Genomic DNA, 22,228 nt, shown 5'->3' with positions numbered 1-22,228 from the left:
TGTGTGTGTGTGTGTGTGTGTCTGTGTGAATATATGTGAATTTATACATTTCAATGCCCATATTTTTTTATATGAAAGTGCTTTTGATATTCAATTTTGTGGATTTCCATACAATTCCTGCTGTACTGTATCGTATGGTACTATACTCACTGAAAACTGTAGTGGGCTGAATTTCTCAGACATTTTTCCCCCACAGGACCTGAATGCAGCACAAAATACTCTGTTGAGATGATAATGACAAAAACAATATCTATTATATGTACATGTATGCTGCAGTTGAAGCCTGAGCAACATCCAAATTTGAATAAAAAGTTAATAAAAATCATCTTCTCGATGCCTCATTTCGAGATTTAAAATCTTAGTTTTAAGCTGCAGTCTGTTTATGTATATATGCATTTATACATTTCAGTGTATTTATTCATAGCCCATTTTTATGATGCAACAATGCCGTATTTTTTTTTCATTTTGTCCCATGTGGATTTCCATACAATTCCGACTGTCCTGTATTTTTATTTTATTTTTTATTTTTTGTATTATACCCACTCACTGGAAACTGGAGTGGGCTGAATTTCTGAGCTGTTTTTCCCCCACAGGACCTGAATGCAACACAAAACAAGAGAGAGAGAGGAAGACAGAGAGAGAGAGGGAGGCAACAGCGCAGATGAGCCCCAATGAACAGCAGCCGGGTCTTCTTTCAAACAAACACTCACTCCACACTCCACACACAAATGCCAGGACACTCATGCACATGCAACCCAATCAGCAGAGCACCATCAGTCCGAGCTGCCTGCCGCCGCCGGTGGCAGCCCCTCACCGCTGCTTCTCCGCGACACAAAGCCGGCAACCCGCTGGGAGAGGAGCCGCTCCTGCTGCCTTCATAGCACAAAGGAGGTGAGAGAGGAGAGGGGAGAGCCGGGGACTTCATTAGGGAGGCGGTAGATAATTCAGCAGCAAAGGAGGGAAGGTGAGTGAACGCTTTCCAGTCCAGCTGCTGTTGCTGTTGCTGCTGCTGGAGGAGGAGGAGGAGGAAGAGGAGGAGGAAGCTCAGCGTCTGGAGAGGCTGGAGGAGCAACATTTCCCTGCACAAACCCATCCAAAGCAGATAGCCAGCAGTGACCAGAGCACCTCCAGGCTTATAGATGTGGAAGGAGCACTGTGCAAGTTGTTCTCCTGGGTAAGTCAACTTCCCGTCTTTTCCTCCCACTCATTGCTGATATGCCACTCTTCACACCTCTCTATTCTAGTGTTTACCCATTATGTCCCTCTCTTCTGCTGCCTGTGTCTTCCCCCCCTTCATCCAGTTTGCTATATTCAACTGTCACCTGAACGACCTGATGGACGAGAGATTCACCCTGTTCACACTATTATCCCCTCAGCCTCCTCTCACACTGTTGTGGTGCAGTCCCGGCTGATCGATTTGCTCTCTAACTCAGATGGACATCAGGTCTTATTATCTCACTCTGCCTGTGCCTTTCTATTGTCATCCTTGAGATGGTGGTGTTTGTGCACCCATGCAGCCACTCTGTGTGAGTGTGTGTGTGTGTGTGTGTGTCTTCGCTTACCAGTTCTCAATTAGGTTTTAATGATCTAAATGTGGGGTAGGAAAGGGGAAGGCAGCCTTTGATCGATCCCTGCAGTCATCTCAGGGCGAGAGACTCGGTGGCTGTCGTTCGCATGGCATATCTAAGCCTCTGTCTGTGTTTGCTCAGCCTTCTCTCGGCTCTGCTCCTGCCTTTATAGTGCCTCTGTTCAGTTCTTAGTGCAGCTCCCGGAAATCAGATGATTATTCCAAGGAAGGTCTGAGTGCAGTTTTGCTTTAATCTCATTCCTCGTCTGTCATGGGCTGTGATTTACCCCAATGTCCCAGAAATTCTTCCATACATTTCATACATTATTAAAGCATGCAACTGGCTGTCACAGTTATGAGACTGCACTTATGACCTGTTTTTATGAGCATAAAGAAAAGAAATACACTTGATGATGGCCTCAGTCTTCACTGGGGTTTTGTAATGTATTTTTGTGCCTTTATGAAAAAATTGACAGCTGAGAATAATGACATGCAACAGCAATCCATGGAAGAACTAAAGCCCTCAGACTATCAGGCCACCCAGTTTATAAACCTCGACTTCCACATCTCTCAGCCGCAGGCAGCACTTTTACTGTATTGATTCCTGTGGTCTGCCACTGGTCCTGGCAAAGATTTTCACCGATGCCACTGCATGTTTGCCCCAATTAATTACTCGGTGTGAAACCAGTAACAGCAGTGTAGAGATCCACATGCTTGTGAATCTTTTAGTGTTTTAATTGCTGGCACATTCCTACAGAACTGTCAAAACTACTACCAACCACACCATGTCGCCCGCTTCTTATGTGCTGTGACTGAAGAATTAGACTTTTTTCCCAGTGAAAGTGTCTTGCAGTGAAGTGTAATAGGCACACAAAATTCATGTCTTGTGTTTGGGAATCTGTGGCCCAGGAGGCAAAGCAGGTTCCTTTTAATTGCAGATTTGGAGCTGTTTGTTCAGTCACCACCAGCTCCTTTTTCTGCCGCTGAAATGCCCTTGAATAACTGAACCATAGAATGTTTGCGATGGCCAACAAGGCTGTTTTATGAGATGTGTGGGTTAATTAATGAGCCGCAGCACTTTGTCTGCTACAGGTGCGATCCATTTGCCACTTTTTGTACTGTCAGATTAAGCTCACATTAAAGCCATTTCTACTGTTTACTTCTTGCCTTTCTCCACGTGTCAACTGATGGATTCCTACCTGCTTGTTAAAAGCGTTTACTGCCTAGAAACCAAGAGGAAAAACCACTAAAGCACTGAATTGAATGCAATTATCCAACAGCACTTAATGGTACCCAAGATGCCACTTAGCCTCCTTATTTGACAGATTTATGTGCCAGTAATGAAATAACTGCTGACAGCTCTATAAGTCCCTCGGAGTGCATTGTTGAACGGGGGCCTCTTCGTCTTGTCCATTACGACGCCCACACTTACCTTCTCATTTTGATCCTTTCTGTTGCGCATAAAGCTGTCATTGGAGCTCAATAGTGACATTACCTCAGCTGCACAGTTGGCCTCATTGTTTTCAACTCTGGAGTATTTATGAGGACACTAAAGGAGAGACGCATCTGCCATCAGCGAGACGAGGGCACCGCTGCTCTTATGGCGGAGGATAGAGAGAAAAAGTAAGGAAGGGACTGGAAAGGAGAGAGTGCTCCTGTGAGTGGCTGTCCGATACCTGCAGGCACGCTGATACGGCAGCTGTCGCCGCTAAGATGTCCAGCTGGAAGGATGGCGAGTCTGCGTGCGCTGGCCGTCCTCCCACTCGCAGACTCCTGTAATGCCATTATAGATGTTCAGATGGGGATGTAACCTTAATGCAGAGCTCAGGGAGCATCTGGGCCTTACAAGTCTCTTTATTTCCAAACATGATTGCTTCATTTGACATTTGCAGTGGCGACGGCGCCCGGCTGACCTCGATACCTCTGAGCAGTGGCTCCCAGCAGCCCTGTCGGATGAATCCAAGTGTCTCCCCGAATTGATTTAAAATGAACCATTAATGACAAACAGTTCGTTTAAATTGGCACTCATTCTGCTTGTAATTTTGGTGGCACAAAGTGGATATTTCAACCATTTGTCTGCTGTTTTAAGCTTATTCTATCAAACTGTGTATCCATCAGCTTTAGCAATGTCATCGGTTTGTTAAGATAAGATAAGATAAAACTGTATTGATCTCTCACTGGGGATATTTACATGTTACAGCCACTAGATACAGACAAGGCATGGTAATAAGACAAGAAAAACAAAAGCACAATAAGGATAAAAATGCATATAATAAAGATGACATACAATTTTCACATTCAAAATGAATTTACATGTAGATATGTACAGTTCTATAATTGAGGATGCATTGATGCCACTTTTTTGTCAGATCAAGTGCAATGTACACACGTGGACAAAATTGTTGGTACCCCTCAGTTAATGAAGGAAAAACCCACAATTGTCACTGAAATCACTTGAAACTCACAAAAGTAACAATAAATAAAAAATTATTGAAAATTAAATAATCAAAAACAGCCATTACTTTTGAATTGTTGATTAACATAATTATTTAAAAAAAACAAACTAATGAAACAGGCCTGGACAAAAATGATGGTACCTCTATAAAAGATTGAAAACTATTTGACCAGAGTGACATGATTAACTCAGGTGTGTCATTTAATGGACATCACAGGTGTTTCCAAACTCATAATCAGTCAGTCTGCCTATTTAAAGGGAGACAAGTAGTCACCCTGCTGTTTGGTGAAAAGGTGTGTACCACACTGAACATGGACAACAGAAAGCGAAGGAGAGAATTGTCCCAGGACATCCGAAAAAAAATTATAGACAAACATCTTAAAGGTAAAGGCTATAAGACCATCTCTAAACAGCTTGAAGTTCCTGTGACAACAGTGGCTCATATTATTCAGAAGTTCAAGACCCACGGGACAGTAGCCAACCTCCCTGGACGTGGCCGCAAGAGGAAAATTGATGACAAATTGAAGAGACGGATCGTTGGAATTGTATCCAAAGAGCCCAGAGCAACCTCCAAAGAAATTAAAGGTGAACTCCAAGGCCAAGGTACATCAGTGTCAGATCGCACCATTCGTCGTTGTTTGAGCCAAAGTGGACTTCATGGGAGACGACCAAGGAGGACACCACTGCTGAAAAAAACTCATAAAAAAGCGAGACTGGAATTTGCAAAAATGCATGTTGACAAGCCACAAAGCTTCTGGGAGAATGTCCTTTGGACAGATGAGACCAAACTGGAGCTTTTTGGTAAGGCACATCAACTCTATGTTCATAGACTCAAAAACCAAGCATACGAAGAAAAGAACACTGTCCCTACGGTGAAACATGGAGGAGGCTCAGTAATGTTTTGGGGCTGCTTTGCTGCATCTGGCACAGGGTGTCTTGAAAGTGTGCAAGGTACGATGAAATCTGAAGACTATCAAGGCATTCTGGAGAGAAATGTGCTGCCTAGTGTCAGAAAGCTTGGTCTCAGTCGCAGGTCATGGGTCTTCCAACAGGACAACGATCCAAAACACACAGCCAAAAACACCCAAGAATGGCTGAGAGAAAAGCGTTGGACTATTCTAAAGTGGCCTTCTACGAGCCCAGATCTGAATCCCATTGAACATATGTGGAAGGAGCTGAAACATGCCATTTGGAGAAGACACCCATCAAACCTGAGACAACTGGAGCTGTTTGCTCATGAGGAGTGGGCCAAAATACCTGTTGACAGCTGCAGAACGCTCATTGACAAATACAGAAATCATTTAATTGCAGTGATTGCCTCAAAAGGTTGTGCAGCAAAATATTAAGTTATGGGTACCATCATTTTTGTCCAGCCCTATTTCATTAGTTTGTTTTTTTAAATAATTATGTTAATCAACAATTCAAAAGTGATGGCTGATTTTGATTATTTAATTTTCAATAAATTTTTATTTATTGTTACTTTTGTGAGTTTCAAGTGATTTCAGTGAGAATTGTGGGTTTTTCCTTCTTTAACTGAGGGGTACCAACAATTTTGTCCACGTGTGTATGTACTTACAAGTGTGTACCAAGTTTGGATTATAGCCTTATCGTCTGTTTATTTGGTCAGAAGTCTTTGAAGCACCGTCACAGCAAGATTCATGTTTGATCCCAAAGCATCAGAGGAGCTCACTTTTTGGGTTAATGCTTCAAACTGAGCCAGAACAGATAGAGTCTATTCCAGAGGTGTCCACTGGAGAGTGGTGAGATTATCGGGGAGCTCCTGTCTGGACACAAAGATTTTCTAGACTTTGCTTCTGCTGGATGAGAGACTGTAGGATGTGTCGTTACGGCAGGTTGGTGTGCCTTTCATTGGCCATAAAACGGAGACTTCTGAATATGTAGGGGTTTTTTGTAAATTTTCCTGATCAGGTAAAAACAAAGACTTTTTGAAACAATGACACAATTTGGGAATGTGTTTATCCAATCCATCCATTTGCCACCTCTATGTATTTATTGTTTATTTATCAAACTATTTCAGCTGTTTGCGTATTAGATCGATAGATGGATAGAATTAAAAACAGTACTAATAATAAGCATAAAGAAGACTGCTTGGTCCTGGTGGATATCTAACTGTATAAATATTACTTAAGCAGCTCTGTGGTTTTTACGTGTCTTCTTTGGCAGCTGCAGAAACGCCCATCGGGTACAAGTGTCCCTAGTCGGCAACAACTGCCTTAAAAAATGTCCTTACTGAATGACCTTTCTGAGTGATATTTAATTCATCTCTCTAAATGACCTTTAGGTTTACTTTGTGGATTTGTTTCATTATTTATTTTTAACCAAGGCTTAATTGAGGCCAAATGTATTTTTTATTCAGACTTGTGTAATCTGACCTGTGGAAAATAGTCTGAGGCTCTGAGACAAATTCTTAAGTTGGTGCAGTAATGAAGCGCCACATACTGCAGTTTGTCATCGCAGTGCCATTTATTTCTATGACTCTAATGGAGCCACTTGTAACGACAGAGGCTTTTGTTATGTGTTTTAAAGCCAACAAAGCTAAAGTAATGCATCAAGTATAGCACAATACAGAAGCCCTCTAGAAAATATATTAGTCTGCAGTTTAAAACCAAATGAGCTTACATATTTTCTATTTTATACAGAAACTATTTATAATAGCAGCATCATTGACTACAAGCACTTATCCAAGGTCTCCTCCTCAGCTGTCATTTAGGTAAACCACTTTCCTAATTGACTTCTTGCTTCTTGAATGCAGTTTGCTCTATCTGTGTATTTTATAGAGATTATTTCTAAACAAAAACGGCTCATTTAACCGACGATAGGTCCTGTGTGACTTTGTTGGACCGGCTCAGTCAGACTGGAGCCACGGCACAGATTAGATCCAGAGAGGAAGTGATGAGGTGAAAAAGAAGTGTTTTTTGCTCTTTGCATGCTGAATATTTGATGTGTTCTGAGGTCTCTGGATGAAATAATGTGCGATGAGATGGCCGTAGGATCACATAAGCGCTTAAAAGGAAGCAAAAGGAATCTCCTGAGTGTAGATGCTTACAGACTTAAATGGAGATCAGAGATCGCACTACATCTTTTACTTTGCGCATGAAGTCACTCCTCATGATATTGCACTTAATGGGGGTTTTTTTGTCTGAAAACTTTGATCCTTTCACACCTCACCACAAATTTAATCGTGTAAAACACCTTATAAGTTCAAAATCCGCATTTTAAACCTCTGGAAACAGTGTGCTGGTACTTTGAAGTTGCCCATCTTTAAGCGTCTCCGACATTGAGTTGCGTTATGGCACAATGAGCAGGGTATCTGGGGAGTTTATATACTTGTCAAACTCACTGCCTCATTTCATTTTATGTATTTCTATTGCTGCTGGCAGCTTGAAGTGCTGTGAGTGGACAGCCATAAAACAATATTCTTCAATATGGATCGGCCATCATGGCTGAGATTGCTGAAGAAAATGGAGTTCTGGGCTGCTGCCAGGGGCTTTCTTTAGGATTCTGCTATCCTTAAAAGCATAAGACATGATTTAAACAGAAGGACATACATTTCACACCCTATAGTATTGATAATTTAGAAACAATCTACAAATAAATTTGTCCAATTAAACATAAACATTTGAACATTTCCCGGCCCTGTGGGTATTAATTTGTGTGAATGAAAACAGCATTTATTTCTGCTAATTGCTAATTTCAGTCTCAAATGAAGTGTTAAAATGAATGCAGCTTTGATGTAAAACTGTCCAGTGCACTAAAGCGCTGTGTTCTCCAGCTAATGCTCTTGCTATGCCCTTCTGATTTGCCCTTAACTGTCCTTTTCAGCTCAAGATGCCCACAGTATTCATGCAGCAGTCCGGCTAGCAGTGATTATCGGATGCACTGCGAGCTAAAAGAAGCAAATAAGTAGAGCAAATGTCACCTTTACTGCACTACATACTATCTATTAGCCCTGATGATCTCCACAACGTCCATCATCTTCCTTGGCTCTCGATCTATAAGAAAATGTTCTCGATATTAGCTTTGCAAGCATCTTGAAGGTCCTGCCTTCGATTCTCAGGGTCGGGGCCTTTCTGTGTAAAGTTTACATGTTTTCCCAGTGTCTGCATAATCATGCTGGGTTAACCGATGATGTCAAACTGGCTGTGTGTGTGTGAACATGCATGATTGTTTCTTTTGCTCCATGTCATCTGTCCTTCAGAGCTTAAATCAGGTGTAGAAATTAGAAGATATAACCTTACCTCAGTTCAGAGCTTTAAATATTGTAAACACTAAGCTCTAATTTGGTTGTTTTCATCCTCACAATTCTTATTTGTCTCCTTTTTTTCAGACGGTTTTTGAGAGGTTTTGCTTCGTCAAATGAAAAAGCAGCCAGACCGACTGTGATTGATGCCAGCATGCTGAACACAGTTTGTTTTAAAAGTAGCCTTTTATCAATTGCTCTCGTAATTTTACCTTTTCTACTTTGCATAACGAAGTGATAGATTCCAGAGATGACATTACTGAAGGCTCGAAGGATTCTCGGTCCTTCTAGGTCGGCTATTAACCACATTTGCAGCAGCTGAGCCAGGCTCGCGGTTTACTGTGCGTGGAACCACTTTGTTGAGCCAGCTGTGTCCCCTGGATTGAGTCGAGGAACATACATCTTTCATATCGAGTTCCCTGCACATGAGATCTCTTTGTAATCATCCGTCCATCTATCCATCCAGTCATTATCTATACACCACTTCATTCTCATTAGGGTCACGGGCGGGTTGGAGCCTATCCCATCTGACTTAGGGGGAAGGCAGGGGACACCTGGACGAATCGCCAGGGCTGCACAAACAAACACACTCGCATTCACATCTACGGAAAATTTAGAATTACCAATTAACCTCAGCATGTTTTAGGACTGTAGGAGGATTCCAGAGAAGCCAGAGAAAATCCACGCATGCACAGGGAGAACATGTAAACTCTACACAGAAAGATTCCAGGCCCAAACGCAAACTCTGGATCTTTGAGCTGTGAGGCGACAGCGCTAACCACCGAGGCACTGCACAGCCCTCTTTGTAATCAGCTCTCTTCAATTATATAAGTGTACATGCAGAGTCTGCTGACGTGCACCACACACTTTTCCATTTTTCCTTTGGATCTGTCTTAAAACCTTTGTGGCATTATATGATTAGATCAAAACACTTAATTAAATTCAGACGCCTGTAGCTGAAGTATATCTTTACCTAGACACACACATATGCACTCATCTTGTCTTCGACTTCTCTTAACTGATTTCTAAGTGCTTCCTGATCAAAAGTAGCATTTTTTTTGTCATAGCATCCCCTCAATCTTGAACCTGCTAATGACTTCAACTCTAATGAGAGCTTTATGTGCTGTGGTCAGACACAATTAACACTCTGCCAAGGTATTAAGCAGTGCTTTAATTAATCATTCATCAAATGGGTCCACAGCTAACAGTGTGTTGTACTCAGCTGAGCTGCAGCTGAGGTGATGATGATGCATTTATATCAAGATTTGTTGTGCAAAAAAAATGAATGTTCCTGCATGTGAGCTATGCAGCATTTTGGCTAGAGGAGCTCTTTTGTCTGCTTCCCTCCTCTAGTCATCGTCATTAGGAAATTGGTCTCTGAACCCGCTAAACCTATTTTAAATATCCCAGTGAACCATCTGTACAAATGAAGATTAAAGACTCATGTCTCTTCGCATCTTCGTATCAGTCCGTAACCTCCAGTTTTCCTCTCTGTCTCCTATGTGGATCACACTGTCAGAACTAAAGCCGACTTTTATCTCCTCTTCAGCCGTTGAACATGAATCAGATAATCAGTTGATCACATCATTTTCCTGAAGTGGAGATCAGTAGAACAGGGGGATGAGATTGAACTGCTCAGTCAGGCTTCTCTCTGTATTTATCTTCGCTTCAATTGCCTTGCTTTTTTTCATTTTATTTGTTGCTTCTTTGGTTCTGTATTTTTTCAAGCGTGCATGTGCACAGTCCTGTCACTTTCGTTTGCTTCCTGGTGAGATGAGAAATGTGAATGTAAGCTGTAGGATTTAAACCTTGTCCATCTGTGATTCCGAGTCAGTGATCTTTACTGTTTAAAGGATATAAGTGCATAGCTAACAGCTAGCTAACCAGAAACTTATTTTATTATGGTTATAATATTATAGTTATTATGGCTAGTTCACTTCAATCCTCTGTTCTTGATATCAGCACTCTGAGATGTAAAAAAAAAAAAGCTACATAACAAAAGGTTATGTGTCAGTCTATTTCTAGCTGGGAGCAATAATTTCCTGAAATAAAAGCTAAACCCTTAATCGATTTCAAAGTGAAATTGCCAGTTTGAAACCTTACAATTAAGAAATGGCCAGGCCTGCATTTTAGGACAGATGTTACGCAGCACATCTAACCTCGGTTTTAAACTGCTGTGTCCTCCTCCTTAGCCATCCTACTTGTGTGACACTCACTGTTTTGATGGTATTTCATGTGACAATCAGCATGTTTCAAGACTAATACACAGTTAATGCTTAACTGAGGCTTGATTTTAAAAAAAAAAGTATCACAAATCAAATTGCAATTTGTGAAAAATTGGACAGATTTATTAGATATTTTCCCAAAAGCTTTCAGCCCTACCTGGAGTCCAATTGGTAGCTTGGTAGACTTTTATACAGTCAAACAAAGGCAACCAAGCTGCGTGCCTGTGTACATTCTCAGTCAGGTGGATGTCCACCTGTATCTAAGCGATAAGAGAAATTCCTTTGAAGACAGCAATGTTCACTTTCTGGACTGAAAAGGTAGATGTTTGAAAGGAAGAAGAAAAGAAGCTGTTTATTTTAACCTGGAACAGACATCTCTAAAACAGAAGAGGAGGTCTTTGGCATCACTTATCAGGTACTTTTCATGCAGTCTGGAGTTCAGAACATTTTATCATTAACACATTGAGGCATAAGAATCTGTAGAAGTCATTTTCTTGAAAGGTTAATCACTAACTCTTATTGCAAAAAGTCTAGATTCATGTAGAAGAGTAAAGAGATGTAAAGAGAAAGGTTTGAGAAATGTTATGCAGTGTTTTTCTAATAACCATAAAACTGTTCACAGCATGAAGCGTGCAAGTCTTGGATGAGGTTGGAAGGTCATTGGCCATATGCTTTTGAGGATGACTCCCGAACAGTCAGCTAATTTATTCAGGCAAATTTGTATTTTTTATAATTTTATTTGGTTGTAATCCTAAAATCTAACTTTCTCAAATAAAATCCACTCATAAATAACACTTTAGGGTCTTAATGTCTATATATAAACTTGTTGGATAAATACTCAACTCCAGTTTATTTCTCTGCTGGAAAGAACTTTAGCTTAATGGTTACATTAAAAATGGGAATTTGATTAATCAAATAAGCCTCTTGGATGAAAGGTAAAACTTCTTCAAGAACCAAAAACAAAAAATCTGGTTGCCTCCTACTGAAACTCTTACGACCAGCTCAGCTGTCTCTCCCTGTTTCCAGTTTTTATGCTAAGCTAACTAGGAGCTGCCTCCAGCTACATACTGTAATCACTGTGGACAGCAATCAGTCTTCTCTTTGTATTCTCCTCAAGAAAGCAAATAAGCCTTTCCCCCCAAAATGTGGAACTATCACTTTAAGCAAATGCCCCTGCAGGATTCCAGTGGAAGAAATTTGGATTATATGTAAAAAGAGCTTTTCTCTTCTTCTTTGCTGGGTTCTCCATTTTCTGCTCAGCCAATGAAATAAATGCTCGCTGTGTAAATGCACTCAGGAGGCTTTTGCTTTATCATGGGTGATTCTGACCGCCAGAGGGATTACATTTTGTTCCTCCTTGATATGCGGCCTAATGATGACGAGGTTGCGCTGAGGTCACAAGTGTCCTGTCGTAGTCGCTGTGTTCATTAGTACTTTTGAGCTCGTAGCTTGAAGGTGTTAAGACCGTGTGCCAGCTGACAAAGAGTGTAATACATGACTTAATTATGGGGCTGTTAATTCGAGCTGATCTGCTATTTTCGAGTGACCTTTTAGTTTGACGAGAAGGAGACGTGTTTTTACTTTAATTTTGATTGCAGCAACAATATCAGTTCACTTTAAGCAGCTTAGAACAGAGAGCCTAACTCACAGAATGTTGGGCTAATAAAGGAAACCTAATGCATGTTTTTGTTTGTGCATGTACCGTGTGAGATGCAAGTCCATTTTTTTCACTCAGCACCAGAGAGGGGGACAATGTATATTTTAGGCAAAACATTTTCTTCTTGCCTGTCATTCGAAAAGACGTCAAAGCTCGGAAAAAAAAATCTCTGCCTTGTTTGGTTTCTGCATGATTTGAACTAATGAATGTGCAGCTGTACACGTCCATGTGTAACCGTGACAAATGGGTGTGATGTGATTGTGCTTAACAGACTGTGCTTCCTCTTCCTCCCTCGCTTTCTCTCGCTCTCGTCTTCCTCCCTTTCTCTACGGGAACGTGCGGATTCAGTTGCCTGTCAGGCGTGCTTGATCAGAAGTAGTCTACTGAGGATCTTTGCTTTGAACTCGCTCGCAGCTGTGGCGAGTTTCTCCTTTTGTTGTTTAGGCCGATACTGTATAGAGGCTTTACTCTGCTTCATAGAATAGCAGGAGCACTCTGTGTCCATTTTTATACGCGGAGGCGGACTGCATGCTGCCTCTGAGAAGTATAGGGTTACGTTTGTCAGTATAGATCACAATCTGTAGATCTGTGCGGCTATAAATAAATCTCTATGTGACTGTGCACATGCAAATGTACACAAACACGCTATTTCATACCAACATTTCCTCAGTTTGACAGGTGTACTTTCTGATTTGTTGCCACTTTGGGGTGAAGAGGATGAGACACTTGTGGACGTAAGGGGAATGTTATGAATTTATCATGGGAGCCAGAAATGTTGCAGAGAGACAGTGTTGCATGGGGCTGCCGCTTCACTCGTCTTCACAAGCCTGTCATCGCTTCAAGATGAATTATTCGTGCTTTTTCTTTTTTTGTCCTTTCTAAAAACAAAAAATTGATCACAGAATGAGGGATCAGCCTGTATGAGAACGCTCTGATAGACTCTCTTTCAAAGGCAGCCCCGCCTTCTTTCCTTTTCCTTCTGTCCCTTGTTGTATACACCCATACTGTGGCTCTCTTTCCAAGAATTCCCTTCTTACGTTCCCTCTGTGTCTCACTTTTGTCTCAGAATCATCAGAACCACTTTCAATGGATGTCTCGACTGTCTCAGCATGAGGAAGGCAGCGTCTGCATGCCAGAGTAAACAGTTTCAGAAGAACCTGAATACATTTCTACGTCAAACTGTAGCTGCGGTTGTGTCTGTTTGCATGGCCGAGGCTTTTTCCTGTTGTTTTGTTTCCTTTGTTTTTGGTGTGGTGCAGCGTGTTGCTTCTTACTCCATCCAGAATGCTGTTTCATCGCAGCACATCCAGTGCCGAGCTCTTGTGTGATGTCAGAACAGATCTATGTTTAATGCGCAGGAAGGGCCCGATTACTCTGTGCCTATAGCTGTACCTAGAGACTTTAAAGAGACTTCGCATGCCACATAAAAATGCCACAGTGTCGTAATCCGCCTCCGACTTGCACGGCGAGATGGCGTGGCATGGTGATCTCCTTTAAGGACACAAATTGCTCATGCCTCACACTTGCATCGCGGACATTTGTTTGTTTGCTTTGGGGTAAATTTCCCCCCTGAAGAGTTATTTTAGGTCCCTGTGCAGAGGGAGCAGCCCTCCTCTTTAGTGCATCTTCATCCCTCTTCCTCCTGGAGGCCTTTAGGGAGAGCAGCTGAGTCACTCTCTCTCCCTCTCTTCATCCTCAATCTGCTCCTGCTCCTCCTCTTTCCTCCACCTTCCTTCTGTTTTCCCTCACTGAGCCTTCATCGCAGGAGCTGACAGCCTGTGTCATTTGCCCAAGTTAACTCCCCACAGAGCCTCAGTTCAGGGCATGCATGCGTTTTGTTTTTTCTCCAGTTCAGCAGGATCTACACGTGCATGTTTGCAATTTCACTGTCAGCATGCATGTGCTCTATTAGGCTTTTCCTATTAGTCAGAGTTGTTGCACGAATGGTGGCGGCAGCAGCAGCACATTTGGTGATGGAATCTCTCTTCAGTTGAGATTTACGCCAGAAAGATAAGAGAGTGTGGCTGTCAACTACCCAACCGATCACACAAACACATACACACACACGCACACACACACATTGCAGACCATGTTCCTCTGAAGTGCCGCGCTTTCGTCAAATCCATTACTAAGGCTCCTTCACTTCCATGGCTCTGTCAGGGTGTATAATCCCTCATCACCGTCCCAAAACCATCCCACAACTCTGCTTTCTGTTTTCATCTGTCATTCTGGGAAAAAAAAACTGTACATCTCTTTTTATTTCTATCTAGAATTTAATGTTGCATCCTCTGCTGCTTTCTTGTGTCTAATCTCTGTTTTGTTTACTCCTTTTTTTTAACGTAGTCAGCAGCACCCTCATCCATGCCTCTTGTTTCTGCCACCTCTTCCTCTCCTCAAACGCTTGACTTCTCTTTGTTGCATTTGCTAATCTCTCAGAAGACATGGCACAGATACAGAACCTACTATTTCTTCTTCTTAAATAGCTCAAAGCTATAAACGAGAGCTGCACTTCCCGACAGAACACCCCCTCATTATTTAAACGGTGCAACAAGGAAATAAGGACTGAATTAATGAATTTGTGAATTAACAAATGAGAGATTATGTCCACGGTGATTTGTGAGGGATGCAGAGCCTTGAGTGTGATCTTAAAGTTTGAAGATTAATCAACAGTTAGCTGCTGCGAGACTCTTTCTGTGTCTCTGTGCCATGAGGGGAGATTCAGTGCCAGCGCTGTTGCTCGAGATCCTATAATTGCCTCAGAATTCTTCCTGTAATTAACACTATTGGATAATTACACCAGAATCCCAGCCTGCTCTGTTCTCACAAGACATGCAGCAAGTTTGATTGAGTACATACTGCACAATAAGTCTTGTGTTTTCATAGATTTAACTTTGTTTTGTTAATTTGTTAGTTACAACTGCGGCTGCATTTTTGCCATTATGGTTTCCGACCGTCAGCCGTCCCTAATTCGGAGCTTGCTGTCTTGGCTGCAGCGAGATTAAAGCTGAGCGGAGGAGAGACGGGAAGTGGACCGGGCGGTGTGGCAGGATTAGAGGATGGGACAGTGAAGTAGGCCATACAAATAGGCTCAGCTGAAATATGGACAACAGACCATAACATAGACAAGAGCTGGATTGCCCCGTACATTTCATCAGGACGTCATTATGCTGTAATCCAGGGCAGCCACGATTTTGACTGCATGTGTGTCAGACAGGGATAATTATTGCTTAGGGACACTTGTGGATATTGCTGCTTTCACCTTGTTGCAGAATCACAAGACTTTGATGTGCCCTATTTTGGTGTAAGATTTGTTTAAGCTCATGTCTGGTATGTGATTGAAAAATGAGTCTGACAGATAGCTGCTCTGGAAATGTCACCGATCTTTTGATAGATTTTTCTTGTTTTACAGCCAGGTTGAGAACATTCTGTTTTCGCATCACTGGTTGTATTCATTATAGAAATACAAGACAGGAGTGACTGATGTGTGTTCCTGGATTTTGCGAGATTCCTCATTGTAAATTGTGGGTGTGAAACTGGAGCAAGCAAATCATATTTTGAATATGTAAAAGCATGTGGAACACAAAAGGATAATTAAAGAAAGAGATCATCATTAAAGTGGATGAACTCATGCTGACTTCTTACACCTTCCGAGCTTGGCCCAATTTAATGGTCTATTCGGCAGAACGAGACAGGAAACATATTCAAAGCAGCACTTTTGGTTCTGCTTGTTTTGCCATTTAAATGAGAAAGTGCAGATATTCCGGCACTGTGTAGGCTACTGTGAAAGCATGGCAATATTGAAAATATCCAAATTAGCAGAAACTGAGATTTTTCAAGTTCATGTTGTAGCAGATGTGAGTTGTGAGCAGCTGAGATAGATGAGATTTTTAGACCTAAACTCTGATGTAGGAGAGTTTTAATGAGAGTTACTACATGAAAAGTTATGGTACTAAATAACAACACCATCGATTCCTTCCTTTTTAGATAAAAATAATGAGCTTGTGCAGTTCAGAGTGTGAAAAAAGGGAAGAAAATGAGGAAGGGATCAGGAACGGCAGAGTAAAAAGCCTGCTTTGTATTTGTAATTTCTGCTCATGTGAGGGTTTAATGTCGTATATCACATGACCTATTTCAGCCTCCTGACTAGCTGATATTAGATGTAATTAACATTTCCTCAAGGAGCTGATCATGCACATGTTGCAGTAAGCTCTAACAAGTACTGATATACTGCATCTGAATATTTACTGTATGGCTTCACTTTTTTCTTTGACCTCAACAGTCCTTGCCATAATAATGCTTCCCTCTTGCAATTGTGCCTCACTGCTGCCAAATAAGATTTTCACCTTGAACTTCACACTTTTTTCTCGAAAGAAAGACGTAACATTTTAGGAAACAAGCGCTTGCCATGTCTGTATGCTTAATACAGGGCTGCCAACTCTCACGCTTTGGCCGTGAGACACACGCAACTCATTCCCTTCACACGATCTCACACCACACTCCAAATATCACACGGGGAAAAAAAATAGTTCCACTTTGCTGGTATGGGAATATGTAACCTTTGGGGAAATCCAGTTCACGGGCTAGCATTACTAAAAGGAGCGCTCGTTTTTGTTCAGTGGGACCGCGCGCGGGGCGGTGCGCTTTTTATACATTCAGAGAAACGGTCGCGGTTTGGTCAGTAGAAACGGTGAACAAAAACGAGCGCTCCTTTTAGTAATGCTAGAACGTGCAACGTGTGGTATCTTCATGCTAGCGTGCAAACCGAAGCAACTGCTATAAATACAGAAAGGGCTAATGTGACTTGAGATAAGCAGAGTTCAGAACAATAGACGAAGCACTGCGGTATTCATTAAAATAATTATTTACCGTTTGGTGTGTAATGTTCCAGGGTGATGATCAGCCGGTCTGCCAAGCAAAACAAACTTCCAAACTAAGTTTGGACAGGAAGTAGTAACGTAGGAATCCGCCCTCTGACTCCCCTGCTGCACGCCCAACAGACTGACCGAGTAAGACTGCTCGGGCCAAAGACGAAATACGTGTTTGAACAACAACTTGTCAACAGCAAAAATGACAAAAGTGTTCCTTAAACAATAAACACGGGGGAATAAAACACAAACATGAAGGAGAGAAAATACAACACGGAGAAATAAACCAACATATAAAATATGTCTCCTCGGGGGCTCTGTATAGTTCAGCTGAAAATATTAGTTTTTGTCTTTTTTTGTTGACCAAACTTTTCAGGAAGTAGATGAAGAATAACTAAAGCTCTCATGCAGAAGTCCAGCTTATTTTGGATCCTTGTGGAGAGTTTAGACTTAGAGTTTGTACAACTGTTGAGTTTTTAGAATCACATGTATTGTTTTGACATTTAATAGAGAGTTTAGTGTCTGATTGTAATTCTGTTCAGTGAATGGATAATTTAAGTTATGAAGATATGTTTTGTTTTTGCTTTAGCACTTTTGTTTAGTTGGCTGATGTGGTCTGCTTTAAGCTGTTGAGTGTGTGCATTAAAATCCTCCAAGACAAACGTTACAAAGTGATTGCTGGAGTTATTTCAGTTATGCATATGTTATGCATGTGTTGTGCTCAGCCAGCCACAGAACTTTCATCCATATTTTACATGAAGAACCATTTTCAATATTGCCTGCCCATGCTCTGTTTTTTTTTCTGCTTTTTTTTTAAGCTCAGTGTTTTGTTTTGTTTTTATTATCCCTTAATGTTATGTCTATAATAAGATTTTAAAAGGACAAAGTGAACGAGAAAGGTGTTCTGGCAGCAAACTCTCTTTGGCACATCTGGGATGTTTTTCGAACAACACTGGTGCTGAAATGTGGAAAAAATAAACCTTCCCAAAATTGCTTCACACAACTTGAAGTACTCTTGCTTGTGCTTCCTGCTCCATTAATGTGACGGCATACAGATCAGACTTGTGCTGTGTTTAAAATTACATGAGAAAATGGGCTTCTCATGAAGGCATAAATCCAATACCATCCCATTAGTGGAAAAAGGTGCATGTCTGCAAACAACTTTGTAGATAAAGTCATGCATGTTTTTGAACCTGAATGCATTTCACGACTCCTCTCCCTCTACTAAAACTCCAGGACTTTTAGATCCTGAACATACCTGCTGTTAACTATTCCACAATCAAGGACAGTTGGTAGGGGATAAATCACTTTCTCAGTAGCAGCTACAAAACTTTGAAATTGACTACATATTCTGGTGAAATGATCGTCCTCCATTGACACTTTCAAGAAGAATCCCAAGACAAGTTTTAAATTGCTTTTAGTCGCCCTTAGTGGTGTTAATATTTTAGTATTTTATGTTTCGAATTTGATCTTACAAATTGCTACCACGTATTGCCTTATTTTCCATCATTCTATATTCATTTAATTTTGTTCTTCAAATGGATTTTGTAGGTCTTTATCCTGGGTCCTGTCTTGGTTTTTTTTGTGCACATTTTTGTTGCTTGTCTTATAACATGTACGGCATTTAATTTGATACGATTTGATGAAGAAAAACAGTTTGTTGCCATTGTAGATTAAATAGACTAGATATACTGTAGCTTATTAATTAGCTGGAAGTGTTGGCTGGCAGATTTTATTTGGCCGAGTCATTCCCGCCGTAGCTTCATATTTACCCTACAAACATGACAGTGGTATCAACGCTTTCAGCCAAGTCTTGGCAAGAAAGCATATTTTGCAAAAATGCAAAGTAATATTTACTAATATTTTTGGCTGTTGCTTTAAATTTTAACCCTACATTGGCTCTTTCACCTTCCAGAGTTTCCTCCTATTTCCTCATATTCACTTTCACTGGTTTCTCCTCAGCTTCGGGTCAGTCTGGTGTCATAACTTCGGGGGGCCAGTCTGTTGCAGGACCAGCCAAAACCCCTGACAGCCAAAGTCACCTCCACAGTCTAGATTCTGTGTTGTCACCAGGCAAGCTGTGCGTGTTTCAATATGAAGACATTTAGCTGAACTTGTGTACTTGTGAACATGTGCCTTCAAGGTGAAGCCTCGACTCCCCTTGAACGTACCCACTTCAAGGGTGATGCATAGATTTCTCAAACGCGATACTTTCTCTTCTTTTGTGAACTTTTTGGAGTCATTTTTCCTCATGTCTGTGTCAGTGGATTGGAGCTGATGCCATGAATTCTCATCACTATGTTGCTGTCTTCCAAAAATGTCAGCATCGAGCTGCCAAAGAACTTCTGCATCCTTGCGTCCCACGAGCGAGTCACACTTTCAGCTCCAGTTATGCTCATGATTCAGAACTAATTTAAAATAATGAATGAATCAATTTGTTTTTTGGAGTTTGTCACAGACGCAGCTCCAGGAAAAGTGCCATTTTTTGGATATTACTGAGATAAACTTATTCCGTTGTGCTGGCTTTACAAGGATGAAAGGGATGACTTATGTTTTTATAATAACAAGGCATCAAAGCATCAAATGAAGCATGAAAATGTATAAAGCGGTTTCTTTAAGCGAAGAATCCACAAAGAATTATAACACCACACTTTAGTCCTCTGGGTCCTGATGGAGGCTTTTTATTTATTTTATATCCAGCAGCATACAGGGAACTTCACTGACTACACTAGCTAGTGAATATAGTTTAACGTAAGCATTTTGTAGCTAAATTGTTGGAGATTTTTCTCCAAAATTACAGAAAATGAAAAATAAAGCTAAATTAACCAATCATTTCACAATATCAACCCAAAAGCTGAATATCAGTTTGTGTTGAAGCTTGTTTCTGATGCCCCCAAGAAGACTAAACCATAACTTGTTGCTTGTTTAAGCTTTTGCAGCTCTTTCTGTCTCTTACATTTGGTTTGGTGAATGCACTTGCCAGAGGACTGAGCGTTTGTACTCCCCTGCGGGTAAAAGCTTAAATGGCTCCAATTGGAGGAAACCAGTGTCTCAGCTATAAAAGTCTGAGTGAGCAGCACTTGGAAGCTGTCTAATTAGGCTTTTGACAGTTCTTGTTATCCTGACAGTGGCTCAGTCAGCTTATCTCCTCTTGAACTTTGTGGACGGACAGCTGTAGGATCTAATATGATGCGAACGCCGGACACTCGCAGCTATCTGCTCCGTCAGTCTTTCTGCTAATAACAAGTGCCGTTCTCACCTGGGACCTACGAAAGGCTGATCTGCCCGATTCCATCAGCGCCTTTCAGAGATGTCTCTTCTTGGTTTATTACACAGACAGAACTTTCTCCACCTCACTGCTGTTGAGTGATGAATTATGAATGGATGTGAATCCAGCAGGCACTGCCAGCCAGGCCTGAGGATTACTTTCAATTTGCACACTGCTCCCTTTACTCCCTCGCTGCCTCGCGCTGTTAGTCAGACTTCTTTCTCAAGGGACCTCCAGGGGAGTATTAGATTACAACCTGAAACTCTAACCCACGCCAATCGAGTAAAAAGTTTAAGAAATGAAGCTCTATGGATGCTCAATGCGCCGTATATAGTTACACAATGCACGCTGCCTCTTCTACATGCATTGCACTGTTTCTTACACGTAGATAACATTTCTCACTTTCCATCTGCAAGGAAGAGGAAGCTGCATGTGTGACCCCTCTCTCAGATACTTGTTGACTCCTGATAACCGCTTGTAATTGGCCCAGTTGATGAGCAGGCAGCAGGCAGTGAAAGGGAAGTAGAAAGGACAGGGATCCTTTAAATGAAGCCAATGAGAAGGACATGGAGAGCCTCCGGGCGTCAAGAAGGATTAGAGCAGGCTCCAGCAGATTTTGCCTTTTGATGCTTCCACAAGTCTCTCGAACCTGAGGGGAAGAAAGGCAAAGGAAAGTGTTGGAGTCCGAATATATAATGAGAGTTTACATTTATTACAGTGATGCGCTGTGCTGTAGATATCCCCTCCTCTGCCTTGCTTTAATTCAGAGATGTTGTAAACAGGAATTCTTTTTAAAGGTCAGTGTCCCCAAGACAATAACCTTTGAAAATACAACTCACACACATTCCTCTGCAAATTGAGGGCAGCCAGAGTGTGTGAATATGCATGCCTGTCTCTCTTATATCTGCACCTCTGCGCCATTTTTCACGTGTAAATCGAAACAATGTAAATCTGTGCATGTGTGTGTGATGACGTGGAGTGCAAAGTACCGAAAGCGTGTGATGCGTGATGCCGGACTAATGCGCCTCATCTCTGCCTCTCCGCTCTGGATGTGGCGGGGAGTGTGAGAGCGATGAAGGGCCGAGCCAACTGGCATGGAAAGAGCCTGGGTTGAAGTGATGGCTGGTGACATGGCAGACAGGCCAGCCAGGCAGGAAATAGATGCCAACAGAGATAGAGATCACACTCACCTCCACCTCTTGATGACTTTGTCTTTCTGGCCCTTGTCTCTTTGCAATCTATCCAAGTACAAGCTGCAAAGTGCTTCTGCGATACAGATTAAAAGCTGTGTGCATTTGTGGGGTCATGGTTAAACTCTGCTGCTAACATAGTAGCTTGTGACAATTATTATCCTTTGACCTGGGATTGTGTTCAAAATCCTCTCCCAGTGGTTAATTTTGCTTTGTACTGGGGCCAGCGTCGTGATTTATCACTTCTTACTTATTTTCAAAATATAACTGCTCTGAAATTACCAGGATTTGTATATTTTTGCTGTAAGCAAAGAGGTCAGATGATGAATTGTCACTGTTTGTGCAAATTTACAACCAAGGGGGTCTGAATAAATTGGTAAATAGGGGAAAACAGCAAATGCGTTCAGTGTTATATTGGCTCCGGCTCTCTGTTTCTCCAGCATAATGGAAGTAGAAGAGATTGTTATACAGTAATAGGTTGAACAGGTGCCATGCATACTGAGCAATCAAAGCGGATGAGCTGACAGCGAGCCATTTGCTCTGGAGTTGTGGAGAGCCACAAAGTAATGGATGTTTCCTAGTCATTACATTCGGTATTTGATCAGGGAGCTTTCAAGGGCACGAATCTCATAGTTAAGCGGCCCCTGACATGGAAAAACTAGATTCTATCAACTTATCAGTAATTGCCAGAAAGTCAGGCCATTGACCTAATAACAAACAATATTTTATTTTCCTTTTTT

At 41.6% G+C, this 22,228-nt stretch overlaps 1 protein-coding gene across 1 annotated transcript in view; it reads left to right on the top strand.

Annotated features, from left to right (window-relative positions):
- Positions 1–604: 604 nt before the first annotated feature.
- Positions 605–22,228, top strand: part of lingo3a (leucine rich repeat and Ig domain containing 3a) — a 44,567-nt gene continuing 22,943 nt past the window's right edge. The window contains exon 1 of the mRNA XM_022191097.2: positions 605–1,174. The gene's annotated coding sequence lies outside the window, so the exon portion shown is untranslated. The remainder of the gene's footprint in view (positions 1,175–22,228) is intronic.

The sequence above is a fragment of the Acanthochromis polyacanthus genome, chromosome 4 (genome assembly GCF_021347895.1).
Source record: "Acanthochromis polyacanthus isolate Apoly-LR-REF ecotype Palm Island chromosome 4, KAUST_Apoly_ChrSc, whole genome shotgun sequence".
In the NCBI taxonomy this organism is placed as follows: Eukaryota; Metazoa; Chordata; class Actinopteri; family Pomacentridae; genus Acanthochromis; species Acanthochromis polyacanthus.
This window is presented reverse-complemented; position numbering and strand designations above follow the sequence as displayed.